Below are 27,689 nucleotides of genomic sequence, written 5' to 3'. Positions count from 1 at the left end.
ATCAAAAACAAGTCATGCCAGACTAATCTGATCTCTTTCTTCGATAGAGCTACAAGCTGGGTAGATGTGGGGAATGCCGTGGATGTAGCGTACCTGGATTTCAGTAAGGCCTTCGACAAGGTCCCCCATGACCATCTGGCAAGGAAACTAGTCCAATGTGGGCTAGGCAAAACTACGGTGAGGTGGATCTGTAATTGGTTAAGTGGACGAACACAGAGAGTGCTCACTAATGCTTCCTTTTCATCTTGGAAAGAAGTGACAAGTGGAGTGCCGCAGGATTCCGTCCTGGGCCCGGTCCTGTTCAACATCTTTATTAACGACTTAGATGAAGGGCTAGAACGCATGATCATCAAGTTTGCAGACGACACCAAATTGGGAGGGATAGCCAATAGTCCAGAGGACAGGAGCAGAATTCAAAACGATCTTGACAGATTAGAGAGATGGGTCAAAACTAACAAAATGAAGTTCAACAGTGGCAAATGCAAGATACTCCACTTTGGCAGAAAAAATGAAATGCAAAGATACAGAATGGGGGACGCCTGGCTCGAGAGCAGTACGTGTGAAAAAGATCTTGGAGTCCTCGTGGACAACAAGTTAAACATGAGCCAACAATGTGATGTGGCGGCAAAAAAAGCCAATGGGATTTTGGCCTGCATCAATAGGAGCATAGTGTCTAGATCTAAGGAAGTAATGCTACCCCTCTATTCTGCTTTGGTTAGACCACATCTGGAATATTGTGTCCAATTCTGGGCACCACAATTCAAGAGAGATATTGACAAGCTGGAATGTGTCCAGAGGAGGGCGACTAAAATGATCAAGGGTCTGGAGAACAAGCCCTATGAGGAGCGGCTTAGGGAACTGGGCATGTTTAGCCTGAAGAAGAGAAGGCTGAGAGGAGATATGATAGCCATGTATAAATATGTGAGAGGAAGCCACAGGGAGGAGGGAGCAAGCTTGTTTTCTGCTTCCTTGGAGACTAGGACGCGGAACAATGGCTTCAAACTACAAGAGAGGAGATTCCATCTGAACATTAGGAAGAACTTCCTGACTGTGAGAGCCGTTCAGCAGTGGAACTCTCTGCCCGAGTGTGGTGGAGGCTCCTTCTTTGGAAGCTTTTAAGCAGAGGCTGGATGGCCATCTGTCAGGGGTGATTTGAATGCAATATTCCTGCTTCTTGGCAGGGGGTTGGACTGGATGGCCCATGAGGTCTCTTCCAACTCTTTGATTCTATGATTCTATGAGTTGAAGCCTAAAACACCTGGAGGGCCCAAGTTTGCCCATGTCTGGTCTATAGCCTGAGACTGTTAGGAATGGTGGGATTTGAAGCCCAAAACACCTGGAGGGCCCAAGTTTGTAGATACACCTAAGATCCTTTCCCACCCATACAAACACACTGTCGCTAAGGCGGCCTCCACCTGGCGTCACGTGACCCTACACGCGGGCGGGGCGTAGCGCCTTCCTAGCTGTCAATCATCGCCTCGCTTTGTATATGTGTTTCTTTTTTTCTTTCTTCTCCCCCCTCCCCATCTCCTTTTCAGCCAATGGGATGGCTCGGTTGCGCAAGGCGGGCAGAGAAACACAGCCTCCTCAGCAGCGTGGGGCTTTCGACCAATCAGGGCGCTCCCACACTTTGTGGAGCCCCGCCCACTCCCTTTCCCCCCTCCCTCCTCCTCCTCCTCCTCCTCCTCCTGGTTCTCGCCAAGCGCAGAGTGAAGTGTGTTGAGGTGAATGGATAGGCGGAGCAGCGGCCAAGCCGGACTCATGCGGAAGGAGTATTCCCGGCTGGTGGTTGAGGTAATGAGGGGCTGGGCTGGGCTGGGCTGGAGAGGGAAGGGAAGGGGAACAGCGCGAGGAGGGCTGGAGAGGGACGGTTGGGCGCGCGCGCGCGGTGGGATTGGGGCAGGCGGTCGCGAGCTCCAGATGGCGCTCGCGACCGCCTGCCCCAATCCCACCCCGCGCGCGCGCCCAACCGTCCCTCTCCAGCCCTCCTCGCGCCCGTCGGCGCGTGACGGTTGGAACGTTGCCTAATATGGAGTTGGGCGGGGCGGGGCGAGGGGCTCGGTGACGTCAGGCTGTTTTGCCTGCTCGCTCGCTCACTCACTCGCTTGAGGAGGGACCCTGCACTCAATGCAGTAGTATGGCAACTGCACTCCTTTGGGGGAAAGGGGAGGCTGTGAATGCTTTGTTAAACTACAGCTTCCACGATTTGGTAGCTCTTGACTTGTTAACTACTAAAGAGGCACTTTTTTTTGGAGACTATTCCCAATAGATAATCAATAATAGTGGTCTGACACCACATCAGCTGTGGAATCCTGGAAATTGTAGTTTTGGTGAGGCACTAGAGCAGTGGTTCTCGACCTGTGGGTCCTCAGATGGGTAATACTATGTTACACCCCCCGATTAGACTACTGCAATGCGCTCTACGTGGGGCTGACTTTGAAGACTGCCCCAAAGCTTCAATTAGTCCAATTAGTGGAACTCTCTGCCCCGAAATGTGGTGGAGGCATATTCTCTGGAAGCTTTTAAACAGAAGCTGGATGGCCATCTGTCGGGTGCTTTGAATGCAATATTCCTGCTTCTAGGCAGGGGGTTGGACTGGATGGCCCATGAGGTTTCTTTCAACTCTATGATTCTATTAGTCCAATTAGTGGAACTCTCTGCCCCAAAGTGTGGTGGAGGCTCCTTCTCCGGAAGCTTTTAAGCAGAAGCTGGATGGCCATCTGTCAGAGGTGCTTTGAATGTTATATTCCTGCTTCTAGGCAGGGGATTGGACTGGGTGGCCCATGAGGTCTCTTCCAACTCTATGATTCTATTAGTCCAATTAGTGGAACTCTCTGCCCCAAAGTGTGGTGGAGGCTCCCTCTTTGGAAGCTTTTGAGCAGAAGCTGGATGGCCATCTGTCAGGGGTGCTTTGAATGCAGTATTCCTGCTTCTAGGCAGGGGGTTGGACTGGGTGGCCCATGAGGTCTCTTCCAACTCTATGATTCTATTAGTCCAATTAGTGGAACTCTCTGCCCCGGAGTGTGGTGGATGCTCCTTCTTTGGAAGCTTTTAAGCAGAGGCTGGATGGCCATCTGTCAGAGGTGCTTTGAATGCAATATTCCTGCTTCTAGGCAGGGGGTTGGACTGGATGGCCCATGAGGTCTCTTCCAACTCTAGGATTCTATGATTCTATCCAGCGGTCAGCAGCCAGGTTGCTCACTGGAGTGGCTTACAGGGAGCATACAACTCCTCTGTTACGGCAGCTCCACTGGTTGCTGATCTGCTACCGAGCACAATTCAGAGTGCTGGTTTTAACCTTTAAAGCTCTAAACGGTTCTGGTCCCGACTACATGTGTGAACGTGCCTCCTACTATGAATCATCACGAAATTAAGATCATCCCGAGAGGCACTGCTCTAGATCCCACTGCCATCGCAAACGCGATTGGTGGAGACGAAAGACAGGGCCTTCTCAACAGTGGTCTTCTCAACGGGGGTCTGTGGCATTCCCTCCCCAAAGACAACAGACTGGCCACCTCCCTCCTGTCCTTTAGAAGGAAACTCAAGACTTGTCTGTGGGACCTTGCATTTGATCATTGAATAGCGGCTTGTATGAAGAAGACATAAGCAGACATAAGCAATTTCGAAGTGATTTTAAATGGCATGTTTTAACAACTGCTTATTTAATGTTTTGTTTTAATGAATTTATTGATTGTTCTTATCATTATGACGGCACCGAATGGTATTGCTGTGAGGCCACCTGAGTCCCCTCTTGGGGGTGAGAAGGGCAGGGTACAAGTATATTAAATAAATAAATAAATAGCTGGGTCCGGAAGCTCCGAGTGTTACGGAGATGCCACATCGCTTCTTCGAGAGCACTGTTTGTGCAAGAGAGACTTAGGTAATGTAAGCCAGGCTGGAGACAGATAATATAGAAAGAATGTAAGAGTTCTTTAATGGTGAACCCCTAACCCTTATCCTGAATCATACCATAAGCCTAACCCTTACCCAAACTCTTACCCTAATCCTTACCCAAACCCTGAACCTTACCCTAACCCTTACCGTAACTCTAAACAGGACCCTAACTGTACCCCCTAACCCTTACTCTAACCCAAACCCTAAACCTTACCCTAACCCTAAACTGTACCCTAACTGTAACCCCTTACCCTAACCCAAACCCTAAACCTTATCCTAACTCTACCCTAAACTGTACCCTAACCCATAACCCTTACACTAACCCAAACCCTAAACCTTGCCCTAGCCCTTACCCTAAGCATCCCCTCCTTTCTATCCTTCCTTTTGCTCTCCCCGCTCTCACTTTGCCCCCCCCCTTCCCTTATTCGCAGCTGCCTTTGCGGCATCTCCGCAATGCTTGGAGCTTCCGGACCCAGCTATCATACTATCACACCCAGATGTTTTGGCCAGCTGATAAACTGGCTAGGATTTCTGGAAGTTGTAGGCCAAAACACCTGAAGACCCACAGGTTGAGAACCACTGCACTAGAGCTTCCTGAGAGAGAAGGGTGAATATCCTCACAAAACTCGGCAGTGACCAGAGGAGAATTCGTACAATTAAACCTTGTGCCCTTACCTTGACTTGGCCACGGTAGTCCATGCTCTGGTTACATCCCTGTATAGACTACTGCAACACACTGTATGTGGGGTTGCCTTTGAAGACTGTTCGGAAGCTTCAAATGGTCCAACGGGCGGCAGCCAGATCACTCACCGGAGCGGCTTTCAAGGAGCATACAACTCACTTGTTACGCCAGCTCCCCTGGCTGCTGGTTTGCCACTGAGCACAATTCAAGGTGCTGGCTTTAGTCTATAAAGCCCTAAACAGTTCTGGACCAGCTTACCTGTCCGAACGTTTTTCTCCCTATGAACCATCTAGGAGTTTAAGATCATCTGGGGAGGCCCTGCTCTCAGTCCCACCTTCTTTGCAGGCACAACTGGCAGGGATGAGAGACATGGCCTTCTAAGTGGTGGCCCCTCAGCAGTGGAACTCACTCCCTAGGGATATTAGATCAGCCCCTTCCTACCTGACCTTCCACAGAAAAGTGAAAACATGGCTTTTTGAACAAGCCTTTGGGAGCCTAGTGCAATAGATAAACATGGAACTATGTGAAATAGAATACTGAAACGGCTTAGACAATGTTTGTAGATGATGAGGTTAATAGTGAAGGTAGTAGTTTTATATGTTTTTAAAGGTTTTAATGTATGTATTTTATCATTCTGTTTTAAATGTTTATTGTAATTTTACATTGTTTTAATGGCATTGGATAGCTGCCTATGTTGCAAAGCTGCCTTGAGTCACCTTTGGCTTCGAGAAAAGCGGGGTAGAAATATTGCAAATAAATAAATAAATAAATAAATAAATAAATAAAACCATGAGTCCAGAATGCCATAGCAATTGAGCTGTGGCGGTTAATGTGGTGTCAGACTGCAGTGTGAGTCCCAGTGTAGTCAAACTGCATTCAATCCACAGTTTGGAGTAGGCATGGGCAAACTTTAGCTTTCCAGGTGTTTTGGACTACAATTTCCACAATTCCTAACAGCCTGGGGCCATCCATAGTGTATAATAATAATAATAATTATTTATTTACAGTATTTTACCTCCCTCTGTCTCAACCCCGAAGGGGACTCAAGAGCAGCTTCCAAATTGGCAATAATTCAATGCCACATTAACATAACGCAAACAAAATGCAATATACATTGTGCATTAAATCATGAAAATAATGAAACACTAACATATAAATACCTAGGGCCCCTGGTGGCACAGCAGGTTAAACCAATGAGCTGCTGAATTAGCTGACCGAAAGGTTGGCAGTTCTAATCTGAAGAGCGGAGTGAGCTCCTGCTGTTAGGTCCAGTTTTTGACAACCTAGCAGTTCGAAAACATGCAAATGTGAGTAGATCAATAGGTACTGATTTTGGGGTAAGGTAACGGCACTCCATGTAGTCCTGCTGGCCACATGACCTTGGAGGTGTCTACGGACAACGCAGGCTCTTCGGCTTTGATATTGAGATGAGCATAACTCCTCCTCCCTGAGTCAGACACGACTAAACTTAATGTCAGGGGAAACCTTTATCTTTACCTTTATAGATACGTAAATAAGCTGTTAAAATATTACACATAGACCAAAAATAATCCAGAAGCCATTCCAATTACATTATATTCCATTCATTTCATAGCTGCATGTTGCCCTGTACTACTCTCCAAATGCTTGGTTCCATATGTTGTCAAGGCTTTTATGACCAGAATCATTGGGTTGCTGTGAGTTTTCCTGGCTGTATAGCCATGTTCCAAAATCATTATGTCCTAACGTTTCCCCCATATCTATGCCAGGCATCCTCAAAGGTCTGTTGGAAACTAGGCAAGTGAGGTGTATATATATCTGTAGAATGTCCAGGGTGGGAGAAAAAACTCTTGTATGCATTTAATGGCCTTGCAGCTTCAAAGCTGGACAATTTCAGCAGAAAGGAGGAAACCATGAACATGAACAAAATCTGGCTATCAGTATTTAAAAACTCTAAAATCAGGACTCTTAAAAGAGGAACACTCAAAACAACAGGGAGATTTTAGACATGAAATAACCAGGACCAGCTAACACCTCCCAACAAAGGATTCCCCCAGGCAGCAACCAGCCAGGCTTTGAAGCTGCAAGGCCATTAAATGCTAATCAAGGTGGTCAGTTGCAACATTCAGCAGCATGTTCCACTGCCAATCAGCTCTTACTGTCAGGAAGTTCTTAATGTTTAGTTGGAATCTCTTTTCCTGCAATTCGAATCAAATGCTCTGTGTCCTAATCTCTAGAGTAGCAGCAAACAATCTTGCCCCTCCTCAGTGTGACATCCTTTCAGATGTTTAAACATGGCTATCATGTGCCCTCTCAGCTGAATATGGGATGGCATGAGAAAAACTCAGCCAGGGTTGGAAGTCTAAGTAGCCTCCTTTCCTCCACTTTCATCTATTGTGTGTATTCCAAAAATGGGGTGAGAAAATAAGTAAAACCTCCAGTCCCAAGCATTTTGTAGAAGAGGGACTCAATCTGTTGGTGTTTTCCCATTCAACTATTTTTGATTGCATTCATGGTGTAGCTGCTGTCCATTGAATTCAGAGAGTGTGGATAGTGTTGGGTGTGTGTAACTGCTCCCTGTTTTCCTCCTCTGAAGGTGTGTGGGGCTGTCTTCTCCCCCTGGTCATGAAATCTATACACATAATAAAAGTGAAAAATGTGTATGTGTGTATGTGGCGGAGACGTCCACTTACACAAACAGCCTCTGGCCTCTACAAACAGACTATACTTCCAAGTGCTGAGAAGACTCCAAAGGCACTCCCCCAACTCACATTGCAGGTTATAGTGAGTGCCATGAACATGCAGCCAAACACTGCCAATGTCCTCCCCAAACCCTACGACCCTCCACCCAAGGAATGCTTTCATTTGGGGAGAATTACATCCTAGATTTTACGTGTTTCCTCCACCACAGGCAGGCATCCCAGGGTTCCTTGTGTGGAATTTGCATGACCCCGCCCACTGCCTGTATCTTAACCCCTTCCTACCCTTTCCTGTGGCACACAGCAAACACAGACGAATTTATCAGCAACTGAACAGACTGGAGGTGTTTTGGGACCTGACTCAACAGGATGGAAGTTGTAGTTCACCTTGCATCAAGACCCCCTTCGAAAATGGATCTGGATTGTTCTTGGCATATGGGAGTTGTAGTTCACCCTTATCCAGAGAGCACTGAACCCAGCCCACGACAGATGTGGACTAAACTTGGCACACACCCCCAACATGGCCAACTACATACTGGCCTGGTTTGGGGAGGATCGATCAATGATTCTGGGAATTGTAGTTCACCCACGTCCTTATGCATTTTCTAATGGGAGCATTCATTAAAAAATCAAATCAAAAACTGGCATTTTTCTAATCAATACTGTTACTAATTAACTAAATGATATTATCAAACACCTCAGGATAAATAATGTCTTTTTCAAATAACCCGGGCACCGCCGGGTACTCAAGCTAGTGATTATATAAAGAGAGAGGCTCCCTGAAAGACTGATTCTATCAGATATACAGGTCTCTCTCACTTTCCTCTTATTTACTTCCACTTTAAATTTTGTGAAGAGGTTGGGTATGGGATATGCATTTAGCTGTAAAAGACATTCTTTTTTCCCTGCATGGTATTGAGTGTACTGTGGACCTAATGAATGTTTGCTGCAAAATAAGAGGTACCAGAGTCTAAGCCTCTTTAGATACCAAGTTGCAGAAGTGATTGTTTCCTACTGAGATAGGTGCACTCATTGCATGCTCAGAATTACCTTATCCACTAGTCTTCTTTCATATCTTGGGGTGGTTCCAGACAGGCCCCATATCCCAGGATCTGATCGCAGGTTTTCTATTTATCCCTGATTACCTGGCAGTGCGGACTCATATAATCCAGTTTGAAGCAGAAAACCTGGGATCAGATCCTGGGATATAGGGCCTATCTGGAAGGGCCCTCAGGGAAAGTGAGCTCCCCTACAGAACCAATTCTGCCAGGAAAACACCTTGATATCGCACAAAGTTATCGCTATATGATAGATCTGGTGAGTTGAGAGTGGGAAAAAAAAGCTGAAACACTAAACTTGAAATAGAATTTATTAACCTTGTTAAAGCCCATGCTGGTAATCATAGCCCGGATTTCAGACTTATATTAAAGATGAATTATGGGGTTTTTGACACTAATTGTGCATTTGAGAGTCATGTACATTAAACTGATTCCATTACCCCAAATCATTTTTCTCTCTTTTTGCTTGGTGCAGGTGATATATCTTTGCAGCACGGAGTTCTGTAATCTTTCAGGATTTTCTGTGTAGATGTGAATAGGGAGCAGTAATTGGTCATAGTTTTATCTCATTGATCCTAATCAGGATGCTTCAGGTCGGGAATAGAGTTCTGAAAATTGTTTTTATTTGTTTGATACATACTTCATCCTTTTTTATCAAGGTAGCTTAAGATAATAAATAACAGAGATACGGCCATGGAGATTTGTGATGTGATAGTGAGCACTCCTAAAAAGCCAAGATATACAGTAGTTGCACACTGCAAATAATGAAAACCATATTTTTCTACAAGGAAGATGGAGTAGTTGTATATTACACTTCTGTTCTTAATCAAACATGATTTTCCCACCAATGTTTATGTAGATCCAAATTTGGAAGCAGCAGTGGATCTTACTTTTTTGTCATTGGATGGACTGTTTCTGACATGTTTTGTGCTGTGGTGCTTTGCATGTGTGATCCAAAAAGATAGCTTGTCTCTTTTTTCAGAACTTTTATTTTAGTTGCATGGAAATTTAAATAGATTTAATTAGTTTAATCCGGTTGAGATGCATTTAAGTAAAAGCAGCCCTGATAACTTCTTACTGAAGCAGTTTTTCAAATATCTACCCAAGTATTGTATGTCTTTTTGTCAAAAATAATAGGGTGGTGTGATGTTATAAGGAAATGTATCTTTGTGATTTACATGGGTAGGTGGAGATGTATCACTGTCTATACAACAGGACCAAATTTCATTTTAATGCTACCTCATTTTGGTAATAATTGAAGAGTTTTAATTTCAATATTAAACTCTATCTACAGTGGAAAAATATATTGCCTATATATATGTGTGTACATATATACAGAAATCTAAGTAAAAACAAGAGATAAAAGTTATTTAAAGTCTGTTAACTTCATAGGCCATTACTTAAGCTAGAGTATGCTGGCTAAGAAGAGACACAATTATGAGAAGCTTACAGCTATGACTTACACTACTGGGGGACCTTTGCATATTTCATTGCTAACCCCTTGAGACAAGATGACTGAATTATATAGGTCTTCAGAATTGAAAGGTGCTTTCAGAAGTCACGTAGAATATACTTGTCATTGACTCATAAACATCATTGAGATATGTCAGGCAGATTAGTCCCCTAACCCATTTCCCCCATACAAAAACACGTTATGTGGAAGAATGTACCTACTGTAGCTATCTTCATCTTAATTTTCAAGAGTAAGGCTTGGAAAATCATTTTATGCTCTTTTGAAATATTATTTTTTTAAAAACTTTCTGTACTTTCATTCTGTTAGAATTTATTCAACTTTAGATCATCTAATATAATGTTTTGGCCTTTGGACATGTTTTGAATGGTGTACTTTTTATTTATTGTTATCTTGATTATTTCTTGTCAAGACTTTCTTTTTTCTGTTCTCTATACTTCTGGTGTGTTATAACTGTGTTGCGTACTATATTAGCTATTATATGGAGGTATTATATATTGATTTACTTCCAGGACCTTGGCCAATGACATCCCCGCCCCCTTACCTTCCTTCAAGCCATTACTCCTCTTCATCCATTGACATCTCTCTGCCCTCCTCTGCCTGAATTAAGGAACTGTCCCTTAAAATCTGGGATGCCTAGCAAGCCTGTTGATAATACTGATCCATGTTTTAGTTGTCACTCTTGCCAAGTAATTGAATAGAGTTCCTGCCTTTCAGTTCTGACAAGCTAAGCAAAGTTGTTGCTTTGAGATCAGGTTGGGATCTTGAGCTAAGACCCGGCCAATTCTCATAGCTAGGTGAGTGTTTTCCACTCTTCTTGGACCTTCTACGTCTAAAAAGGAAAGTGTAGAGGAAAACCAGCCATATAGATCCCACTCTCTTCTAAGGGAGGTGCAGTTCCTTGAGAACTTCTGTGAGTTCCACACTTCTTCATTGGATTTAGTTGTTCACAGCTGTTGACTATGGGGATTTATAAAATCTGCACTTGTGAGAGGATAGGCTGCATTGCTCTGCTGTATGCAAGAATAGCAGGAAAGAAACCATTAGGAGTTGAATTTAAATCTTGAAGGACACACAAAAAGAAGACAACAGGGTGCAGTTCTGAACCCAGTTTCTTGGAAGTAAGCCATATGTAACTCTTTGGGGCTTAATTTTGAAGAGATGCATAGAATGTTTCTGCGAGTGCATTAGCAAGAAACCTGTGGGGAGGCGCGGAATTCCAAGACTGCCGTTCTCAGCTGAGTTGCTGTATATAGAAAAAGGGCCATTATTTTAAAACTAAATGTTTATTGGCCGGCCAGAATGCTAAAATAATTGTTCATTCGTTCAGTCGTCTCCAACTCTTTGTGACCTCATGGACCAGCCCACGCCAGAGCTCCCTGTCGGCCGTCACCACCCCCAGCTCCTTCAAGGTCAGTCCATTCACTTCAAGGATGCCATCCATCCATCTTGCTCATGGTCGGCCCCTCTTCCTTTTGCCTTCCACTTTCCCCAGCATAATTGTCTTCTCTAGGCTTTGCTGTCTCCTCATGATGTGGCCAAAGTCCTTCAACTGCTAAAATAATGGCCAGCCAATAAACATTTAGTTTTAATATAAGGATCCCAGTGTGTCTTTTGTATAATGTATGGTCCAAGGTATTGGTTTCTTTCTTTCTTATACAAGTTATAACTAAATGGTACATGTGTGATATGTAGTTTGATGAATGACCACCCTGGAAACTGATTATAGTTTGATATACCTGCTTGCACAGACAACAGTGTAATTGCTTTCACAGAATTACGTTTTTGCAAGTTGCTACTTTGTAGGTTTATTATACTCATTAGGTAAAACTATTTGGCTGTATAAACTACTATGATGACATTTCTGAAAGACCTTTGTCTTGTTTCAGTGTATACAGACTGTGAAGATGGAGGGGTTTGCTTGATAATATTAGTTATTTATGCTGATGAGTTTTTAAAACACCTTCCCACAAAAGATTCTTATTGTACATTATTATTGTATTGTATTGTACCCAGCTAGTTTTTAGGCATGAATTTTAAACGTGTGTCCTTTGTTTAATCTTGATTTTGTGTATTTTAATAAGTATTTTATAGAAATAGTTTTAATATGTATTTTTATAGAAATACATTTTAATATGTGTATTTGTGATATTTTTACAATGTTTTTGTATTTTAATTACTCTGTAACCCACCTCGAGCCACAAGGAGAGGCTGGTAAGAAATAATAATAATAATAATAATAATAATAATGCCACCCACTCCCACCTTGTATGTTTTAGAATTTTTGTAAGGGGATAAAGATTTTAGCCAACATTTTCACTTTTGTCTGAGGAACAAATCCCAGTTATTCCACTAGAATTGAGAGATTAGGGGTTCTTGGTAATAATTTTAATTAAGCTCCTTCTTCCTTAGCAGAATTAATTTTACCAATCTATAAAGAGCTCTTGAACTAAACTGAATAAGGAAAGACAATCTTTTATAAAAACATTATATAAATGGCATCCCATAGTGAAGAGTTGTGCTATCTTGAATTATTTGTTAAGGTACACTGTTCAGTTGCAGATCACAGACTGCAGATTCAGAACAAGCTGGTCGCATTTTTTTAAGCTTGACCTATTTTAGGTAGATTATATTGTGTTTAATGTGAGACATAGTTACAGCAGTCTGTCTCTTCTCATCACTTACAGAGCCTTGTGAGAAGGATGTATGATTACACTAAGTTATTTAGACAACAGCCTGGAGTAATTTCTTGTAAAAGAAATAGGGTAAAAACAGGCTGTTTCTCTACTCAGACATCATGCTATATTACAGTTAACATGAACTGTAATCTTGAATCCTATATCCGACCATACATTTATCTCAGAGTAGTAGCAATACAAAATTGCTTCAACATTATCAAAGTTTTGTGGAATTTGAAATACTTTGATACTTTTATTATGGAATAAACTTTTGAAAATTCATGTCCAGTTCATGAGATGCATGTATTCGAGTTCTTAATTGGCAGATAATGTAGAATTTATTGTCAGGATTGGCCTACTATTTGGCAGTGAGATAGATGAACAGAGAATGGCAGTAAGTTAGTAGGGAATAGCTGTGTTTTCTCTACTGCTTGGTTTGAATCCTCCTAAGTTTGTCTGTTGCTTTAAGAGGTTGTAGAGAATATTGTCGGTATTGAAGTGTATCAATGGAGGTAGAGGAGTGGACAAACTAGTGGATTATGATTCATGAAAAGCAATTCGAGTATATTGTTGTTTGTCTTCACAGTACCATTGTAGCAAAATATACTACAACAGGAATGTATGGTAGTGGTAGAATATGCAGAAAGATTTAAACAACTAGTATTTTCCAAGCATGATTTCCACATGCTCTTGCAAGGCACGTGTTTCTTCAGAATACTTCTCTTGAAGCACAGAGATTGGAAAGACCTGGTGAATCTGTCACTATAATTCGAAGGTAGAGCTGCCTGTCCCAAAATTATGCCATCTCCTCTTTTCCTATTCTAGAATTTTCCATAGGGTCTGTTTTGCATTTTTCTGAATGCAGTATATTAGTGAATCTTAGGGCATATTTGTGGGAATGTGTATTGGTGTACTGGGCTAGAGTCTTCCTTTGATTTTAGGCACAGTAATATAAATGGCATTGAGGCTCAGGAAGAAGTCCAGAAGTATACTCAAGCAATGCAGTTGAGTTTTCAGGGGGCATGTAAAACCCTTCAGCCACTGGCTTGTTTGGATTAAACCTCTTACCCTGTCTATAATCAACAGAGACTTATTTCGCACCAAAACAACATCTTTGAAGTTTGAGGGAAAGGAGAGATTAAGTTTGAGTGTCATAAGCGTATTGGTGACAGTGAATCCCAAAACTCCTGTCAACTTTCACAATTGTGTCATGTATATGTTGAACAGCATGAGGGATAAACCTAGCCCTAAGCAACACCACATGCCAACGTCCAAGCTATCAACCAACAATTCACCAGCACCACCTTCTAATTTTCCCCTTTGGAAATAGACCAGAACAGCCCCAAGAGAAGTGAATCAGAAGAAAACTCTGGTCAATGATATCAAAAGCTATTGGGAGGTCCAAAAAATACAACAGGGACAAACTGCCCCCTCTCCAGTTCTTGGTGCAAGTCATCCAACAAAATAACCCAATATCTTTCTATATAACCAGATCTGAAAGATTGAAATGTATCTAGATAATGTGTTTTATCCAGCAACTCTTGAAGCTAAGAGGCAACTACACATCCCAAAAGAACAAATTTTCTGGTACGGTGGGATTCATCAGGGTCTTTTCCATAATAGTTCATCTCAACCTCTTGTAGGCATGGTGAAAACATGCTTTGCTGAAGTGATACATTTCCTACTCTCCTTATCTGCTTAGCCAGTCCCCCCTGAATACTTTTATGAGCCATGAAGGGCAAGGGTCCTGAATGTGTTGTTGCTGTCACCCCTCCAAGGATCTTATTCATATCCTCAGGTTTCATGAACTGAAATGTATCCAGTAACTCAAGACAAGCAAGGGCCAATATTCATCCATGATAACCAAGTCTCAGATCACATAAGAATGATTTTTTCCCAATGTGTTGTGCAGATTGGCAAATTGCATGACTAGCTTTCTCTTTTAGGGCAGAGTGCAGAAGACCGCTAATCACTCAGCTTCACTGAATATAACACTGTATCGATGCAACCAAGGAAGAGAGGTGTGATTTCTGTTCTAGTCATAGCTTGTCCGGTGAGATCCAGCCTTTAATAATGATCATATCCACCCCCCTGGACATTTTTCCATTCCAGAGTCAGGTATGGCATTTATTGGATCACCTGTGATGGCAACAGGGGACTCGAGAGTCTTTAGGAAACTATTTGGATCTATTGGTGTCCTGGACTACACCATTTTAAGCAGTCTTCCATCTTTGCAGATGCTACAAATTCAAGTGCATCTAAACCCCACCAGGTAACAACCTGTTCATGTGCATGCCACCATCCTCTCTTCCAGCACTGAAAACTAGGCCCACAGTGACTTTTTTTGCACAGGTGGCTCAGATATTATTCAGTAGAGACCTCTGGCCATCATAAGGACATGAAGTCCTGAGCTGCTCCTGACACACTGGTTTCTGTAGAAAGGTTGAATTGTCCCAGTACAAGAAACTAACTTCAGCAGTAACACTGAGACGATCTCAACCAAGGGGACTGTTGAGCAGGAGAGTAGGTAGTACACAACAAAATCCCTATTTTGTCCTAGCCAGTGACCTTTTTCTTTGTACAACACCACGTGAGTGAACTCAAACTGACTGGCATGTGGATGGTGCTCTTCTGTTTCTGTAGAGAGAACCCTAGCAGAAAGCGGTTAACATACCCTACTTCATCCAGACAGGTCTGTGCAGTATAAGCCAGGTTGGCATGCTTATTCAAGATCAAATCCTGGATCACTGCTATTTTTTGCATTTACCAACCTGGCATTGATCAGCAGCTTTTTCTTCCTGGTGGATCCATTGCCAAGACTTTCCAGACTATTTGATAGTTTGAGACAACCCAATACCAGATAGTTCTCTCTTCTATTATTTTTTTCCTACTCTGAATATCTCTCTACCCATTACCATTGCGGTGGCAGCTTGCCAATTTATTTTGCATCCATGTGATACATTTTACACTCAGAGAATGGTATTGTAAAAGACCACAACGTACAGATAAAAAGCCTCTGACCTCCTTCCCAGTTCCAAGTAAAGAGACTGATTTTTGCCCTTGCTGTCCTAAAGTGGCTCCATCATTTGGAGTTGCCTATTCCAATGGTTATCCAGCTGTCTCAGGTGGTATTTATGCTGATGATTTTGTAATACATGTAATTTGTTTTTGCAATATTTTTGTTTTATGTTCAGTTCATGCTTTAAATTAAGAGATCATTCCTTTGTCTCTGTCTTCTGTTGGTGAGCCCTTCTCTTCCTCCTCTTCTGGCCAAATGTGAGTGAAGACTCTGCTAGCATGTACTTGTGTACATAAATAATGCTGATAATTCCCCCTTTTCTTTATCCAAGCAAATTGTATTGAACTGACCACTGTAATAAAATACCAGCTATCTCAAAACTGTTCCCATTTTTACATACAACTTGGGCTACTTAGTAAAGATTTTAGTCCTAATTTTATTCATTGGGCTGAGGTTTATTTGTTTACATTTGCTGTCTGAACGTCTGCTGCATCTTATAAAGATAATTATTCATTGAGATTGACACACATAACTAAAGCATTTTCACATTAGCATGGAAGTATGTTTTTAGATTACATTTTACATATGGCAGACTGGTGTTCCATTTTGAATTGTGGTTTGCATGTGTTGTAGTGTGGGAGAATCTCACTAATGATTTAGACAAGTTATTTAAGGAATATTACTTGGAGTTTGTATCATCTTGAGTGAAAACTGTGGACCACTTTTGCTTTCTAATGGTTCACACCCAAACTTTATTTCATACTCAAATTATTTCTAATGCTGTGTATAAAATTACATTTAGGCTAATAAATATTTCTGTTTTGATTTGGGTCTAATCACCAAGATACCTCCTTATATCCACATATGCAAATTCGGGTATTTCAAAATCTGAAAAAATCCAAAACACTCCTAGTTCTAAGCATTTTAGCTAAGGGATACAGAGCCTGAAGAATTAATGGTTTTCTTTTTTATGGAAGAATTCTTGCTTTAAAAAATGAGGATTGTCCCATGGTTTTCTGAGTGGTTACAGCCAAATTTGAAGGCACTGCTTATCAGAATTGGGAGAGCATTTAGAAGCTGGTTTTTCCAGTTGTCTCACCTGGAAAAGGGGTGTGTTCCTTAATGCTGTAAGGTAAAAGAATGACTTGCAATTATACTCTGCTAATATAACCAAGAGTAAAATACATATTACTCTGTAATGGATGCAAATATGGTCCTGAAATGAGGAGTAATATACAATCTTTTAAGAGAGCTCAAGTGCTCAGTCATAGCATGTTGCAAAAACAAGTTGTCTACACAGTACAGAATTTACCATTATTAATAAATATAACAGTGCTTAGAATTTGTATAGTGCCTTTGAACATTGTATAGTGCTTCCTATACATACGTTTTTTACATCTTGCAAATTGTATACTAACATGAAAGCAAATCAGAAGTTGGTCATGGGGAATTTATTTTTTTACATTTAATGACTGCAGTCTCAGTTCAGTTCTGACACTCAGGAACAGATTCTGAGACTCCGAATTATGTGATTCTAAAACATCATTTTTGTGTATATTCTTGTGAATCTTCAGATCTTTCAAGCTTGAAGCAGATTCTAAAGCTTGCCCACCCTGTTCCAGACTACATCTGTATAATGATTTAGACACATGATTGTACCTTCACATGTGATTGTGAATTGTGTAATTGATTGGTGGTCCCAATGTTGTTCATTGACACACTTCACATAGACATTTTGGTTTTGAAAATTATGAGCAGGAATAATGTGATACTTCTATGTTGTTGAACTAAGATGAACCCTTATGTGCTCCCATTCCCTTTCGGAGGAATGGTGGTGTTGCAGTCCAATAATCTGACAGCCAACAATTCTCATGTTTGTTCTAGAGCAGGGTATAATTTTTTAAACATCGGACCATTATTCTGGAGACAAGAGTTCAAATTACTGTTCAGCCATAGAAACCCACTGGGTGACCTTGATCAAGCACACACCTTTGATTTCAGAGAAAGGCAAAAGGAACCCCAAGAATGTGATAGATTCTCCTTGTGATCGCAATAAGTCAGAAATGACATGAAAGCACACAATAACAATAGCTCTCTGCTAATCCACTAGGAGCTATATTCTCAGCTTCTAGCTTGATTTATGTTCTTGTTTTCAGCAAAGGAAACCTTTGGACAGGATTGCACATTTGTAGGAAAAGCTGATTTTTCCATGATTTATTGGACAGATATTTAAGAGCATTTCTATGGAGCCTAGTTTGAAATAGTATTGTAAAAAGCATGAATTGAGATTCCTGCTAGCAGTTGCCCATCATTGCAGCATGTTATTTTGGTCATTAATTGTGAGTGATATGTACCAGACAGCAGCTTGGAAAGACCTGCTATCTCAGCAGGTATTGGCAGATGGAGGTAAGATCAGCCTCCTCTTACCATGGAGGTAAGATCAGCCTCCTCGCTGATGGTATTCCGAAGAAGACTAAAAACTTGGATGTTCAAGCAGGCATTTGGCTAATTCGGTACAATGAATGTGTTGATTACGGATTGGTAATATGGATGATGCAATTGGACCACGATTTTAGTCATGAGATGTACTGGATTGTGATTTCGTGTAATATTGTGTATTATGTTTTTTATGGTTTTAATTGTATACTGTGCACTGTATATTTTATTGTAAACCGCGTTGAGTCGCCAATTAGGCTGAGAAACGGCGGTATACAAGGACAGTAAATAAATGTGCCTAGTAGAGAAGATTCTGGTTGTTGGTACTAAGGTGAAAAAAAGGGGCCGTTGCTTATAAGCGCCTGAATGTCTTATGATACCCAAATTATTATACTTTAGAATGCTTAACTAGCTTGGTTTTCTTGTGTGACGGCCAACATTCCATAGCCAAATGCAAAGCATGCCTTGTAAGTTGCAAAATCATTAGGCTTGTGACAATTTTTATTTCAATTTTATTAAATTACCATGTTTACTTCTGTCTTGGCCTCTAGTTGGTGAACAGTAAGTTAATCAAATATACAGTGATATTAAGCAGGAAACCCAGTTCAGCAAGACATTAAGTATAGAGGGGAAAGGGTTTCATTCAAGAAGTTGGTTTTATAGTTCCTGCAAAAAGAGTTTCTCTTGCCAGAATTGTGGAGCTACAGAAGAGTGCCAGAGGATGGAACATTAATGATAATCCAGAAATTTTGTCTTGCTAAACAGAATTAACATATTAAATATATATGTAGGATTTCAAGTTAAGACAGGTTAAAATTCCTAACATGTGAATTATAATTAAAAGTCACACAGAAACATAATAGTTTAGCCTTACTGGGAAACAGACAGTCTGTGAGGTGCTTGTTCCTTTTCTGGTTGACATTTAGAGCAGCATGTGGAGCATTTTGTAACTCATCGATATTCTGCTTCATGTTGACAGCTGCAGGTGGTAGTGATCAGAGCCATGTTCACTGGACTGTTTTCTCCACCATGGATAACCCAAAATGTATAACGTTTATTTTACATAAAATTTGTAGGAGATAAAAATTGCCTCACTTGCTTTTTGTTGAACTCAAAATCTCTTTTCTCATGTGTAGAATATTTTGGTATACTTTGTTGTCTGATTTGTGTGCTAAAAATGTAAATAGCTCCTAGTGTGGCTTCATGGCATTAAACTTCAGGAAATCCGAGCCTAGTGGCCCTATAAACTATTGATCTGCCACTTGGAAATAAAGAAACTGATCTCTAATCTTAAAGTGCTTTGGGAGTTGCTACTCCCTTTTTAATAGAAGCATGACTCATTGGATTATAGTAATTACTGATATGATATCAACAGTTATCTTGATGTTGACTTCTCTAACTGAGGAAAAGGAGTACAATTAGCAACCCTGAAATGTGAGAAGAGCTTAATGTGATCCTAGTCTGGGGAAAGGGGAAATTATTAAGTACAAATTATCTGGGTCTTAAGGAAATACATGGAAGGGACTTTCCTTTTCCTCCTCCCCTACTGCAATTTCTGTACCCTGAATGGCCGGTGGTCAGGGAAGTACATGTCTCCCAGTTAAGGGATATATTAAAATATACTTTTGCTGACAAATGAATGACTAGTAAACATTGTATATATATTTCAATGTGTATGTATTTTAAAGAGTAGAGACATCACACTGGCAATGAAGGTCCACATAGTTAAAGCAATGGTATTCTCCATAGTAACCTGTGGATGCAAGAACTGGACCATAAGGAAGACTGAGCGAAGGAAGATAGATAGACACTTTTGAACTGTGGTGCTGGAGTTAAATTCTGAGAGTGCCTTAGACAGCATGAAGATCCAGCCAGTCCATACTCCAGGAAATAATGCCCAACTGCTCATCTTTGCAAAGATGAATTACTTTGGCCACATAATGAGACAGGAAAGCCTGGAGAAGATAATGATGCTGGGAGAAAAGGAAGGAAAAAGGAAGAAAGGCCAACCAAGGGCCAGATGGATGGATGGTATCCTTGAAGTGACTGGCTTGACCTTGGAGCTGGGGTGGTGACGGCCCATAGGGTCTGCCGTGGGCTGGTCCATAAGGTCACAAAGATTTGGAAGCGACTGAATAAATAAACAACAACAATTTCGATGTGCATGTGTGTGGAAGAGAACATTGAATAGTAGCTACTAGATAATTGAAGTGTGTTGACAACGACATGAGTTATGAGTACAGTACAAGCCCATATCCATGGGTTCAGTATCCACGGTTTCATTTATCCACATCCATCAAAATATGTCCACTCTAGGCATTTTTTAGATCCTCTGGCATGAGACTATGCTATAATATTCTTGACTAGAAGTCTTTCAGTTCAATAGGATTTGCTATAATTCATAATTTTGCATATCAACATAAGGTTTGAGATGTGTCCTCAGCAGATACAGGGTTGTACTGCATTTTGAGTTTTTTTGCCCTATTCCCTTGAAATAGCAAACCAATTGTCGGAAGGCAACACCCATTGTAGGAGTAATTTTAGTTTGTATAAAAACGCTATTTAAAACTTGTCTTCTTATCCACTGCTAGTATTGCATGATTTTAGTGCTAAACAAAAGGAACAGATTATTCCCTTTAACTGACTCCAGATCAATACTGTGAATCATTTGATGCTCTATGTTGATAGATTGCTATGATATCCTTGAGTTTAACTGAAAAAATGTCAGTGGTGGAAATTCCTATCTGTTTTGCACTAGAAGTACTTATATAAATGTTAAAATGATTGGGGACAAGGAGGCATGATGACGTCTTGTGGGGAAAATACAGGCAAGATGCTAGCTAGATTGATCTTGGAAAACTGGGAATATTGTAAGGACTTTCTCTTAAAGGTCAAAATGCACATGTTGTAAAAAAGGTGTGATCAAATGTACTTTATCTTTTTTTGCCCTTTCTTCACCTTTGAAGTGGCTCCTCAAAAAAAGGGCCTCTTTCTGCCTGGGTGGTGATAGGAATGATAGTCCTTTTCCTCTGACGTTCTCAAATCACCACCACATTCTTCCATTCATCAAAGGAACAGCCTTTGCTAGTTCCTAGTTAGCAAATCAAAAGATTTGCTCTATTAGTTCCCTTCAATCTGGACATGCTTTTTTTAAAAAAGAAAAGAACCAACTCTCTCAATGCAGTCTAATTTCTGAGAGAAAGGCTGAATTGCATGACCTGTAAATTAGGAAAATGGAAGAGCCGTAATTTATTATGCATTTTAATTATGTATTTTAATTATGTTGTGCAATGTCTCTTTTGTCAGTCATAATTAGGGAGTGATTGCAGATTTTGAAGTCCCATTCCCATCCAGAAGAAAGCATATCCCATTAATACATATGTTTGGAAACTGTTGCCTACAAGATACTTAAGAGCCGCTGCAAATTAGACTCCTGCGGGAGCAAACCTTGCCAGCACGTCCCTGACGTCATGAGACTGCGCCCCTCTCTCCGCCCCTTTCTCCGTGCCAGAGTGGTTTTTCCTTTGCTAGGGCAGCATTGCCAGCGTACTCTCTCAGTTGAATTCTGCCAACTGAGAGAGTACGCTGGCAATGCTGCCCTTGCAAAGGAAAAACCACACTGGCACGGAGAAAGGGCGGAGAAAAGGGCGGGGCAAGAGGCGGAGTCTCATGACGTCAGGGACGTGCTGGCAAGGTTTGCTCCCGCAGGAGCCTAGTTTGCGACGGGTCTAATAAGTGGAGTGCTGTTATGATGAGCGTTTACTCTGTTGGTTTGATACTTGGTGTATTACAGAGATTGTGTGTTGTAAATTGGGTTGTTGGCTGCTAATTTTTCACAGGCTTACTTTATAGCCTTTGGAAACTTACTAGACCTCAACCTTGGATCCCCAGCTGTAATATAATGGTAATGATAGTAAGGTCACAAGGTTCACAAGACTGCTTTAATTATTAGTGAGAGAATGAACAGATGAATATGCCCCATCTACACTGGATTATATGAGTCTACATTGTCATATAATCCATTTTGAAGCAGATAATCTGAATTTTATAAGGCAATGCAGAAAGGGCCTCGGTCATAGTAGGTACTGTTTTAAATATGTTTTTAATTGTGTTTTCTTTGTAATTTTGCCTATAATAATACTTTATTTATATTCCGCTCTATCTCCCCGAGGGGACTCAGAGCGGATTACAGAATATATATATGGCAAACATTCAGTGCTGTTATACAATTAACAAAGACAGACAGTACAATTTAAAACCAATCACAATTATTGTGGAGACTTATAAATCAAATAGTATATTTCGCTAAGTTCAGTTACCAATGATAAACATGAGCCAACAAGAAAATTAAAAGAAGTCTCCACAAAATAAATAAATAAAAATAAAATAAAATCTGAAAACAAAACAAAAACTAATGCAAACGTCCCAACTTACTTACTTACTTACTTACTTAGGTGATCCCTTGATGTCCGAGTAAGATTGTCCTCCAAGATCGGTGTCCTGGCGGTGGGTATGTAGGTGACTGTGGAGCCCTATTCTTGATCTGCATCTTCCCCCACAGTGAGGGCATCGGTTTCCAGGTGAAAGGCGGTCCTGGTCGGGATTGACTTGACGCGCCTTTCTCTTGGCACGTTTCTCTCTTTCGTCCTCCATTCATGCCTCTTCCAATCCTACAGCACTGCTGGTCACAGCTGACCTCCAGCTAGAGCACTCAAGAGCCAGGGCTTCCCAGTTCTGAGTGTGTATACCACAGTTTTTAAGGTTGGCCTTGAGTCCCAACTAAAGCTCAGGAGGAACAGAGTCGAAGGTTGAGCGTCAGTAGAGAAGTCTGCGGCGCCAAGCCAAGCCAAGCCAAGTTTCCGTACTAAGTTTATGGTCAAAGGCTTATGGGTAAAATTCCCAGTACTGTTGTGCTATAAGGTATCAGTGACTTGAAGTAACTTCGGGCTATGGCTAGCTAGCAGCGAGGTCACGGTATGGTAACAGGAAATTGTGGTGATGGTAGAGTGGCTCTGCTGCACCAACCTCTCTAGGTCGATGCTGGGCAGTGGGAGGGAAGGCCGAGTGAAGCACAGCTCAGAGAATTTGCCAATCAGGTTGCTGCACTCATTGCTCTTGACTGTGGTCGGGTTTGTGTGAGACCATAGGCACCCCAATGGAATCAGACCTTCAGTAGGATGCTAGTCAGCAGCAGCCGTTGGAAAAGGCCATCTCAGAGCAGTTCGGCTTGGTCCCCATGTAAGTTGCTCGGAGTCGCTTTGGGGAGATGGTGGTGGGATATAAGAATAAAGTTGTTGTTATTATTACTGCCCCCCACAGTAACAAACAATATGATTAACAAAAAGGTCAAGAAAAACCTGGAAATGTGCCTATTAGGACTATTTAGAATGCGTATCAGTGTAGGAGATGAAGAAATTTGTCAATATTGCTTTGTTGCAGCAAGACTAATAATAGCCAAAACTTGGAAAGGGGAAAAAGAGTTATCTATTAAAGATTGGACAGATAAATTAGTTATTTATTTATCGTGTCATCAGCAACCATTGTATTACAATTCTAACAGAGCAAAACAAACACAGAGATTAAAAAGAAAAAGAAAAAAAAAAGAAAGAAAAAAAAACCACACAGATTTTGTAAATTTGGTATTTGGTTAAATGTCCTTTGACCAGTATCTGGCCACTTGGAGTGCCTCTGGGGTTGCCGCAAGGAGGTCCTCCATCGTGCATGTGGCAGGGCTCAGGGTGCATTGCAGCAGGTGGTCAGTGGTTTGTTCTTCTCCGCACTCGCATGCCGAGGATTCCACCCTGTAGCCCCATTTCTTAAGATTGGCTCTGCATCTCGTGGTGCCAGAGCGCAATCTGTTCAGCGCCTTCCAAGTCGCCCAGTCTTCTGAGTGCCCAGGGGGGAGCCTCTCATCTGGTATCACCCATGAATTGAGGTGCTGGGTTTGGGCCTGCCACTTTTGGACTCTCGCTTGCTGGGGTGTTCCAGCGAGTGTCTCTGTAGTTCTAAGAAACTATGTCTTGATTTAAGTCGTTGACGTGCTGGCTGATACCCAAACAGGGGATGAGCTGGAGATGTCTCTGCCTTGGTCCTTTCACTATTGGCTGCTACTTCCCGGCGGATGTCAGGTGGTGCAATACCGGCTAAGCAGTGTAATTTCTCCAGTGGTGTGGGTCGCAGACACCCCGTGATAATGCGGCATGTCTCATTAAGAGCCACATCCACTGTTTTAGTGTGATGAGATGTGTTCCACACTGGGCATGCATACTCAGCAGCAGAGTAGCATAGCGCAAGGGCAGATGTCTTCACTGTTTCTGGTTGTGATCCCCAGGTTGTGCCAGTCAGCTTTCGTATGATGTTGTTTCTAGCGCCCACTTTTTGTTTGATGTTCAGGCAGTGCTTCTTGTAGGTCAGAGCACGGTCCAAAGTGACTCCCAGGTATTTGGGTGTGCTGCAATGCTCCAGTGGGATTCCTTCCCAGGTAATCCTCAGAGCTCGGGATGCTTGTCTGTTCTTAAGGTGAAAGTCGCATGTCTGTGTTTTAGATGGATTAGGGATCAGATGGTTTTCCCTGTAATAGGCAGTAAGAGCACCTAGAGCTTCGGAGAGCTTCTGTTCTACCATCTCAAAGCTCCCTGCTTGAGCGGTAATGGCACGGTCGTCAGCATAGATGAAACTCTCTGTCCCTTCTGGCAGTGGCTGGTCATTTGTGTAGATGTTGAACATGGATGGAGCAAGCACGCTCCCCTGAGGCAGGCCGTTCTTCTGTTTCCGCCATCTGCTTCTCTGGCCCTGGAACTCAACAAAAAAGCTCCTGTTTTGTAGCAGGTTTCCTATGAGGCGGGTGAGGTGGTAGTCCTTTGTGATATTATACATTTTTCTCAGGAGGAGGCGGTGGTTCACAGTATCATAGGCTGCTGACAAGTCTATGAAGACAGCTCCTGTGATCTGCTGCCTTTCAAAGCCATCTTCTATGTGCTGAGTCAGGTTCAGCACTTGCGATATGCAGCTTTTGCCTTTTCTGAAGCCAGCTTGCTGTGGGATCAGACAGGGGTCTATATTTTCCATAATTCTATGCAAAATAAGTCTCTCCAGAACTTTGTAGAGGTGGCACAACAGGGAGATTGGTCTGTAGCTTTTTGGGTCATTACGGTCTTTGCCTGGCTTCAAGATGGCGATGACTCTTGCTTTCCTCCAGATTTTGGGGATCTGACAGGATGCAGTGCAGTTGTTCATCAGCTCCAGCAGCCAGCGCCTTGCTTTTGGGCCAAAGTTCTTGATTTGTTCCATCCGTAGATCATCCAAGCCAGCTGCTTTGCCATTCTTACATTTGTTGAGAGCCATGTCCAATTCAGTAGATATAAAGGGTTCATGGAGGTTGTTGTTCTCAATCTCCGGCTGTCTGGCTATTGGTTTCTTTCCTACTTTGGTGGCAAGGTTGGGTTTCCCATTCTTCAAGAGTTGGTGTGCTATCTGATCTGCCTTTATGTTGGCATGGGTATTAGTTTGTGAGGGATCGTTGCTCAGCCGTCTCAGCAGCCTCCACGCCTTCTGGCTGCTCCTGCCCATGTCGACCTCTGTGATCAACTTGACCCACTGTTCTTTCTTGGCTTCAGAGATGGAGGACACAATGCTCTGCGCTGCCTGAAGAGTCTGCTCACTGAATGGGTCTTCGTTGTGGAGCCTGTAATAGTTTTCCAACAAGGCAGCTGTTTCAGGAGTAATGCCCTGAAGGTAGTTTTTTAGCTTCAGATACCTTCAGATAAATTAGTAGATTATATCCAAATGGCCAAGCTGACAAATAGCAGCAGAGGAGGAAATAATGAAAAATTTGCAAACAAATGGAGGCTGGCACTTGGGTATTTGGGAAAGAAGACAAAGGAAAACTTGAAGATTGCCATAAAGGGGATTCAATGAAAGAAGATATTTGGGTAGTTGTTGTTTAGTAGTGTGATCCTTTTTTGAGGGGCTTCAGAGACCAATAGATAGCATTGATGTCTTATTGATTTTGATTTCTTACAGAAATACTAACTTTTCTTGAGTTCATTCCCATTGGGTTGATTGAATCTGTCACAAATGGTGGGTAGCATTTGCATCTTTGGAGTAGATTTGCTGCTGGTAATGAGTGTCTACTCTTTCTTTCCAATACAGTGAAAGTGTGGGTTGAATCTCAAGTTTGTTTACTTTATTAAAGGCTTACATACAGAATTTGATGAAATTTGGAGTCATAGTATCCTTTCTAAGGGGAGAGAATCTGACAAGTACAAACAGGTTTATTTGCTAGATATTTTGTAAAATTTGCTGTAAAAAAAGACAGCTGTCAATTGTTCCTTTATTTTTCACAGAATTGACATCTGAAAAGTTGCAGAGTGTGAGAACATGAAGCCTTGACAAACTGTAGAAAGATAGCTACAGGGTAGGTTTTGTATAATAACAATTTTCCTTTCTAAGTTTTGAAAAGGGGATTCATTCCCCTTGCTTTGTATGAATAGTGATTCACACCATACAAGTCCCCTTAGGGAAGAAATTCAGAAAAATTCAAAATGGTTTATTCAAAAAATTCAGAATGGTGTATTCAGAGGGTTTTTCAAATAGTTTATACTTTGAAAGTTAATTGGAATGGATCTTCTTTCTCTCAATGATTTTATGGATAGTTTACCTTAATGGCAAGTGTTTTTATTTTGCAAGAGGTACCTTTACAATTTGTTTTTAAAGAAATCTGTTTTTCCAGTTACATCTTTTGTGATAGTTGGGATAAAACAGCTTACACCACAGAAGTGCCCTTGAGAAAGAAAGTTGCCAAAATTCAGAGCAGTAAGGCAGTAGAGATGGAGTTGACCTTGAAATCACAGAAAATGAACAGTAAAAATGATAGGATAGTGGTGGATATTGAAATGTGGCAGAGGCAACATCTTGCTTCAGAATAAAGAGTACATCTACACTGTAGAATAAATTTCATTTAGCACCACTTTAACTGCCATGGCTGAGTGCTGTGGAATCTTGGAAGTCATAACTTTGGTGAGCACTCTTGAGCAAAGGCTAAAGACCTTGTAAAGCATTCAACCATGGCAGGTAAAGTGTTGTCAAACCGCATTCATCCTACAGTGGAGATTCATCCAAACGGTTGACACCTATCAGGAGTTGGGAAGTTCATTGTGACCTTTATGTTCAGCCTTGAACATTTTAACAACTTTTTTTGAACTTACTTGTTCACTGACAAAAAGCAGTGATCAAGCAGTCTGTTGCCTGGCTATTTGGAATGCCTCATCAAAAATGGTTCAATGAGAGATACCCCTCTCCTTGCTCATATAATTTTGGCTGCCATGGGAGGAATACTTTTCAAAAATCAAGAAATACAGATTGTATCAAAGGACCTCATCAGAAAGGATTTGAGGTTTGCTAAAGATTCCTTGGAGCCCCATGGTGGCGCAGTGGGTTAAACCGCTGAGCTGGTGAACTTGCTGACAGAAAGGTTGGCAGTTCGAATCCAGAGAGTGGGGTGAGCTCCAACTGTTAGTCCAGCTTCTGCCAATCTAGCAGTTTGAAAACATGCAAATGTGAGTAGATTATAGGTGCCACTTCTGAAGGAAGATAACGACGCTCCATGCAGTCATGCTGGCCACATGACCTAGGAGGTGTCTATGGACAATGCCTGCTCTTCAGCTTAGAAATGGAGATGAACACCATCCCCCAGAGTTGGGCATGAGTAGACTTAATGTCAGGGGAAAACTTTACCTTTACCTATAAAGGTTCCTTTGAATGAATCCTTTAGA

At 41.7% G+C, this 27,689-nt stretch overlaps 1 protein-coding gene across 6 annotated transcripts in view; it reads left to right on the top strand.

Annotated features, from left to right (window-relative positions):
- The first annotated feature begins 1,660 nt into the window (after window positions 1-1,660).
- The window catches only part of MPP7 (MAGUK p55 scaffold protein 7), a 92,704-nt gene continuing 66,675 nt past the window's right edge, over window positions 1,661-27,689 (top strand). For 4 of the 6 annotated variants that reach the window (XM_060782466.2, XM_060782465.2, XM_060782464.2 and 1 more), the window contains exon 1: window positions 1,661-1,794. The gene's annotated coding sequence lies outside the window, so the exon portion shown is untranslated. Of the gene's footprint in view, window positions 1,795-26,261; window positions 26,333-27,689 lie in introns of all 6 variants that reach the window. The other 2 variants (XM_060782467.2, XM_060782463.2) reach the window with 1 other exon arrangement.

Source organism: Anolis sagrei, chromosome 6 (genome assembly GCF_037176765.1).
Source record: "Anolis sagrei isolate rAnoSag1 chromosome 6, rAnoSag1.mat, whole genome shotgun sequence".
Classification (NCBI taxonomy): Eukaryota; Metazoa; Chordata; class Lepidosauria; order Squamata; family Dactyloidae; genus Anolis; species Anolis sagrei.
Note: the sequence above shows the minus strand (reverse complement) of the source record. Positions and strands in the feature narration are given on the sequence as shown.